Source organism: Octodon degus, unplaced genomic scaffold (assembly GCF_000260255.1).
Source record: "Octodon degus isolate 3935 unplaced genomic scaffold, OctDeg1.0 scaffold00066, whole genome shotgun sequence".
In the NCBI taxonomy this organism is placed as follows: Eukaryota; Metazoa; Chordata; class Mammalia; order Rodentia; family Octodontidae; genus Octodon; species Octodon degus.
Window position 1 is genome coordinate 3,330,696 of NW_004524642.1, and position 7,154 is coordinate 3,337,849.

The 7,154-nt window shown below is 35.8% G+C and overlaps 1 pseudogene; it reads left to right on the top strand.

The window, feature by feature from the left end:
- Positions 1-6,783: 6,783 nt before the first annotated feature.
- LOC111817683 lies at positions 6,784-6,944 on the top strand (annotated as a pseudogene).
- Positions 6,945-7,154: the final 210 nt, after the last annotated feature.

Consider the following 7,154-nt stretch of genomic DNA (forward strand, 5'->3'; position numbering starts at 1 on the left):
AACTCAGGCACTTGCGCTTGCCAGGGAAGTGCCTAATCCACTGAGCCATCTCCCCAGCCCAAGACATACATCTTATACTTCTACAGGTAATCTCTATTAGATGTAATGAAGACCTCTGAAAGCTCTCTGAAAGCTCAGTGAGATAGTGTAATCGATGCATAACCATGCAGTTTTGCTTGATTTATGTTTGTACTGTGAGTTCTCAATCTGAGAATCATTTTCTCTCTGTACTTCCACACGAGGAGCACAACTCACTGCTAGACATGATGCAGCCCTCATTCCAGCCTGCACTCCTGCTGTAAATGTGCTACACCAAGAGGACGCATTATGACTTAAAGCTCACCTGTGCGCAGAATATCCTAAAAGTTGTTTTTAACTCAGTCTGTCTTCCAAATGGCCTGTACAACTGCTGCATTCAGCCTTTTGAGGGAGGCTAATGTCTGAAAGCGTTTTTTGTTGTTGTTGTTGTTGTTGTTGTTGTTGTTTTGTTGTTGTTGTTGTTTTTAAATAGACCAGATGAAATTAGCAGTACAATTACCCAACCTCTCCTGTATATATGCAAATATATTTCCTCTTCCCTTCCTGCTTTCTTTTTTCTCTCCTTTCCCTCATCCCAGTTGCTCCACCCTTTGACATTTCTTTCCATTTCACAGTATCTATTGTGCCTTTCAGATCTTATGTGCTCTTTCAGGTTCTTACACTAGGGAGACAATACAAGGTTTACCCATGTGGTTCGGATTTACTTCATTTATGAGTATAGGCACCAGTTGCATCTATTTACCTGTAAAAACCTCAACTTTACCTTTTTTTATAGCTGAGGAATATCCTTCCATTATCTTGTTTTGAAATTTTGTTTTCTTCTTTCTCTTTAAAATAAAAAAGAAAGAAGCACAATAAAATTAATCAAGTTGCAATAAGTAAATATTAAGATGGAAAAATTTATTTATGGCTTTGCTTAATAATAAAACAGGGGACCCATGGTCATAACATCTTTAGAGTTATACACTATGCATATGACAAAAATAGCAGAGATACTGGGGGTGTAGGCAAAGCAAGACAGTAGTGTTTGGGGTGGAGGGGAAACTGTGTAATAATGCATTCTCAGAATCTAAATTGAACTGTATCTTTGTGACAGTTATTTAGGAAATTCCAAATTTTTCATGGTTTCCTTAAGTATGGGTCTGGCAATAAAAAATAATCTGGCATTTATCTTGTGGAATTCAGGCAGCCAAAGAGGCCCAAATAAATCTAATTTCCATAGTTCCCATGATTTTAATACCCCTTTGCAGCATGGAAACTGTGCATTTACTATTAAATTAGGGCTATAAATATCAAGTAATCTGCACACTATAAATACGTAATAATTCCAGAATGACCATGTAACTTCTGTTGTTACAGAGACAATCAAAGTTTTGAATTTCCACTATAGTGAGAACTTAATACTTCCCAAGGATCAAGGTCAAATGGAGCAAAGGCGGTGAATTTCACACGCCCTCCTCTCAGAGCTAACTTACACACTTTCTAAATCAGGTTAGAAAAATATACAAATGTAATGACATGTCACTGTCACTAAAAATTTGATGTTATATGTTATCTACATTAAAAAGCTTGAAGGGGAGGCTGGGCATGGTTACACACGCCTGTCATCCCAGTGCTGGGGAGGCTGAAAACAGGAGGGTCACTATGAGTCTGAACTGCGTCGAGAACCCTGTGCAAGCTACATTTAAAAAAAAAAAGTTTGAAGGGCAAAAAATCATGTAAGCATATACACAGGGGAGCTGAGGTGATTGTATTACTGATTTCTGTCAGTTTTTTTGAAAGTAGCAATTAATGTTTAAAATTTTTACTTTGGAGACTGGGAGTGGTAGCGTGTACCTATAACCCCAGCTCTTGGGAGGCTGTAAACAGGCGAATCACTAGGAGTCCAATCAAGTAGTGAGACCCTGAACACCCTGTAGGCCCTTCTCTAAAATACAAAAATAAATAAATAAAATAAAATTTTTACTTTGACTAACACTTGTTCTTTTAAATGTGTGCTGTCTCTCATGTCTTATCTATTATTATTATACTCTTTAAAATAAATTAAAAAATAAAAAGGAAAAAGAAAAATTAAGGTTTGCTGAAAAGAAGAGTTAGTGTTTAATTCTATATCTGGTAATCTAGGCAACAAATTTGCTGATAACAATATGTAATATAACAACCATCATTTGTTTTCTACTCTTGTTTTGAAATTCTCTACCATTTGCATTGCTTTATGTTAATTTGCTTCTGTATTTGTTCTTGTTGTACATTTTTGTTTTTGTTAAGCTTACTGAGTGAAAAATAGCTGATCCTAGGGTAGAACCAAAGGTAAAACATCTACATTCTCCCCTCATATGAAAACCCAGAACTTCCTTTTAACTCAGTGCCATTTAAGACACGTTCAACAAGCTGATTACACAGAATGCAGACATTGACTCACTACGCTAGCAAGTATTTCAGCCTGCGAGGAATCATGTTGCATAGAAGAGCACTTGAGTATCTCTGAAGGAGAAAAATAAAATGGAGACAAAATGAGAAAGCCTTTTCATTTACACATGTGAAAACTCAAAATTTGTATCTACGTAGGAAGACTCACATATAGAAATTTGAATTATTGATGCTTCACATATAGCAAAACACTTTCACTTTTCTTATGAGAGGAATTATACCCTGGATCTCTTACTATATTGCTTTGCATTGTCGTTCTACCTTAGAAACTTATATATTAGTTGATATTTAAAGTGCCGGCTTTTCTAAAACTTTGCATATAATCGTGATATTGCAATGCTAGGAGAAATGTTGGGATATTGACCAAATTAGGTCATCAGAGTTGAAACCTACATTAAGGAAGGGGAGATCAGGGAAAGTATTCTGCCGTCAGCCAAACTATCCAGGTCCACGGTCCGGACTTGGCTTCAGAAGAAGGACAACAAACATCTAGCCAAGGAAAGAACCTGAACACAGCACTACCCAAACTTTTGGTAGCCTAGAAGGTTTTAAGCCTAATCTTTTTTCTCAAAGTGAGCATTAATCCAACCCCTCAAAATAAGATAACACTCAGAGAAATCAAAGATCTTGCCCCAGATCACAGGGCTAATTAGAAATGCAACAAGATTAAAAAGCCATTCTCAAATGAAAGCTTCTGACCCTGAACAAAACACCTAAAAGTAACTAGATCTATATTTCAATGCTCAATCTTCTAGTTCATATACTAGAAACACATACATATGCATAGGAAACCAATGAGGGGCTCTTCTTTGCCCCACTACTCATAAAGCTATAAAAGACAGGATCAAAGTTATTTTAACTATAGGCTAAACCACAGCAATTTTCTGCCTGCTATTATCTATCTTCCACTGCATAACTCATCAGAGAAGATATTAAAACCACAACCCATCTAGGTTTGCAGAGTTCTTAACAATTATTTTCTCACAATATGTTCTAGGGCTGGCCAAATAGCTCAGCAGACGAAAGCACCTGCTTAGGTAGACACAGGTGCCAGGGGTTTGATCCCTGGCTATGTCAGCCCTGCCCCCACCCCCAGGGTGTGCTGAGATGGCATCTGAGACTGGGCATGGTGAAGGGTGCCTGTAATCCCAGCATTTGAGAGGCTAAACACAGAAGAATCAATATGAGTCCAATCTGTGTAGTGAGACTCTGTAGACCCTATTGACCCTGTACAAAAAAATAATAATAATAATAGAAGAATATGTTATATACCTTCAGTTAATGCACTATCAACTTACTTTACAGTGATAGTGAGTTATTTTCCATTTTTCCTTATTCACACACAGCCTAACTGGAGAAACCAGACTAGCTGTGTTAAAACACAATTTTACAAGGTAGCTCCTAAAACAAGCTGTGTTTGGTGCATTCAGTACTAAACTAATATGTAGAAAGCTGGCATTTTCATTCTTTAAAAACATTTCTCTGAGTTTTTATGCATATTTCAAGGTTTATTTCAAATTAATACTATTTCACAAATTTTTCCACCAAACCCCATCATTTTCTCCTTTCTAAAACATTCTCTGGAGTTTGTGTGCAGAATGTGGCATAGCTTCCCCATAGTCCAGGGACTCCTCCTACCTACGCTTTGTCCTACCAGGGATCTGCCAAACAGCTGCAGCCCCTGCTCTGTTGCGTAGGACACTTAGCTTCCTTTTGCTCTCCGTGCTTCAGTTAGGGGCAAAGGAAGCCCAGGGTTCAGTCTTCTACAAGGTCTACACTAAATAAAAAACAAAATTCTAAAACATATTAGCCAACTCACAAAAACAGTACTATTTGTGTGCACAATTTTAAACTGTCACCTAAACTTTGCAAAAAAGCACAAACTGATGTGGCGGGTTTAATTTCGTGACATACAGCCCCTTGGTTCTTGTCTTTATAACCTCATGTGCTCCAGCTACCATAAACCTACTGTGGAGACTATTCACACTGGAACTTTTGTGCTGATCATCTGCAGCCCACACAAGGCAAGGAAACAGCAAATGGTCACGGGGTCCAAGGAAGCCATGCAGACAAGGACCCTAGTCTTTTTAAACTAATAAATATGAATTGTAACTGCATATCAGGGCCCATCCTGGCTTTACAGTCCATGATAAAAAACCCCAGAACTCTGCATGGTATAACTCTGTAGAAGAGGAGAAAAGGCCCCAGGTTAATGAAATTAAATTTTTCACACTAGATTATCACTTCTCAGAGAACAAAAATTTGCTTACTATTTTTATATCTAAAATTGTGTGAGGAGATTCATATTTCAATTAATTTCTAGGCCCCATTTCACCAATTGCTTCTGTGATATTTAGAGACAAAAATCAGTTTTAAACTACTATCATTAGAATTTGTAAAGAGCCTTGAATTTAATTAACACTCAATGTTAATAAATTCTATGTAATTAACATAATCAAATCATAAACTCTTTGAACAAAAAGCATTAGGAAATCGTTCATGCTATCCTCTTTATTTCAGAGATGAGGAAACTAAACTTTAGGATGTTAATTTTTCCAGCTATTATAGAAAGCTTTATATTTGTTTTCCCACTAAATAATTTTGATCTTGTGAAGGCTGCTTGTCATATTTTCAGGTAATCTCCTGAAGATACACATTGACTGAAACATCAGTAAATTTACCTAAATGGATAATGTGCATTTGAAATTGCCTTCTCAAACTACAACTTAGGTTTTAAACTTTAAAAATATAAAGGACGTTGGTGTAGATTGTTTTCTATATTTCCTGCTACCCCACGTGTGTCCCCTTTCTCTGCCCTACCAGTTGATAATATCTGTGGGGCAGTTGGGGTGAACTTTCAGCTTGATTAGCATTAGAATATAGCCCAGGGATGGGAATGTTCATGCTCCTTAGCGTGCCTGGGATGGTCATGATGTAGCTCTTTGGAGTCTATGTCTGGTCTCTTACACCATACCAACAGAGAAAAGACAAAACTCACATAATCATTTCAATAGATGCAAGAAAAGAGGGTTTTTTTAAGGTCCAAAGGAATCTGTTTGAGACATGCTGAACTTTTTTAACTCATTAACTTTATTTAGAATTAATAATAACTATAGCAAATCAAAAAAATTGTAGACAAATATTGAAATGTGAAAGATATAAGAAATAGTGAATTCTGGAAAAATATTTCTGAAATGAATACATAACATGAGATTAATAATAGGTTGCACATTGGAAAAAATTACAAACTTAAATGAATATAAAAATAAAAATTGTCTAAAATAAACATGAAGAAGAAAGAGTTTACAGATTGGTCATATAATAGTTTACTCAATGCCAAAGTCAAGCCACTTACATTCATATAATTAGAATTCTCAAAGTAGAGGGGAATAGGCAATAAATATTTAAACATTGAAAATTTATGAATTTAGTTAAAATTATAGCACCACATTTCCAAGAAAAATGACCCTTTTGCACAAGAAATATGAATAAAATCATACCAAGGTATACAAAAATGAAATTGTGCAAAACTAATTGTAAAGAAAAAATCATTAAAGCATATGTAGAAAAATATTAGCAATGGAAGAACAAAATTAAATAGCATCTTATTCCAAGCGACACCCACCTGGATGCATTTGAACTTGGTAGGTCCAGACGTGGGGCTAAGGTAATAACTCTACCAAATCTCTACACCAAAGGTCAGAAGACAGTGCTATACAAAATGACAAAGAGAAGGAACAAAATGCAGTCTCAGGCCCCGAGCCCACCGAGAACAAATGCAGGAGACACTAGCATAGAAGAAATTGGAAATCACACACCTGAAATCTCTGAAATAATAGTGTCTGAAGTAAAGAAACAACTGCAGAAAGGTATAGAGGAAATCAGATCAGAAATAATTTCTGAAGTTAAAAAAAAGAAAAGCTTTTGACAAAGTCTAACACTTATTCATGATGCAAACCCTACAGAAAATTGGAACAGGTGGTCTTTATCTCAATCCTAATAAAGATATCTATGACAAGCCAATAGCTAATATCATATTAAATTATCAAAAACTCAAAGCTTTCACTCTAAAATGAGGAAAAAGGCAAGTGGCAACTACCACTCCTATTCAATATAGTTCTGGAAATTTTAGCCAAAGCAATTAGACAAGAGCAACAAACAAAAAAGGATAAGAATAGGAAAGGAAGAAGTTAAATTATCATTATTTGCAGAAAACATGATACTCTACACATAAGATCCTGAAAATGCCACTAAAAGAATTCTAGACTTAATATCCAGATTTAGTAGTATAGCAGGATACAAAATTAATACTCAGGCTTTGAGCAGTGACAGTATCGTAGCCAAGGAGGCTTATCCGAGGCGCGATTATTGTTAATTGAAAACTTTTCCCAAAGTTAATACTCAAAAATCAACAGCATTCCTATATACTAGCAACAAACTCACAGAGAGAATTTTTTCCATAATTTTATTGAGAAACAAATAGCAATGAGACAGTTTCAAATCAAATTGGTAGGACAGTTTCAATAATTAACGCATTGCATACATTCTTCCTAGTGGTTATTTGTTGTGCAAGATGCAGACATGACATCTTATTTACAAACACTATTAGAATAAATCCCTCTATTCCTTGAATTAAGAGAGTGTAGCTATATATCTATCCTAACCATAAGAGAGAGAAATTGGGA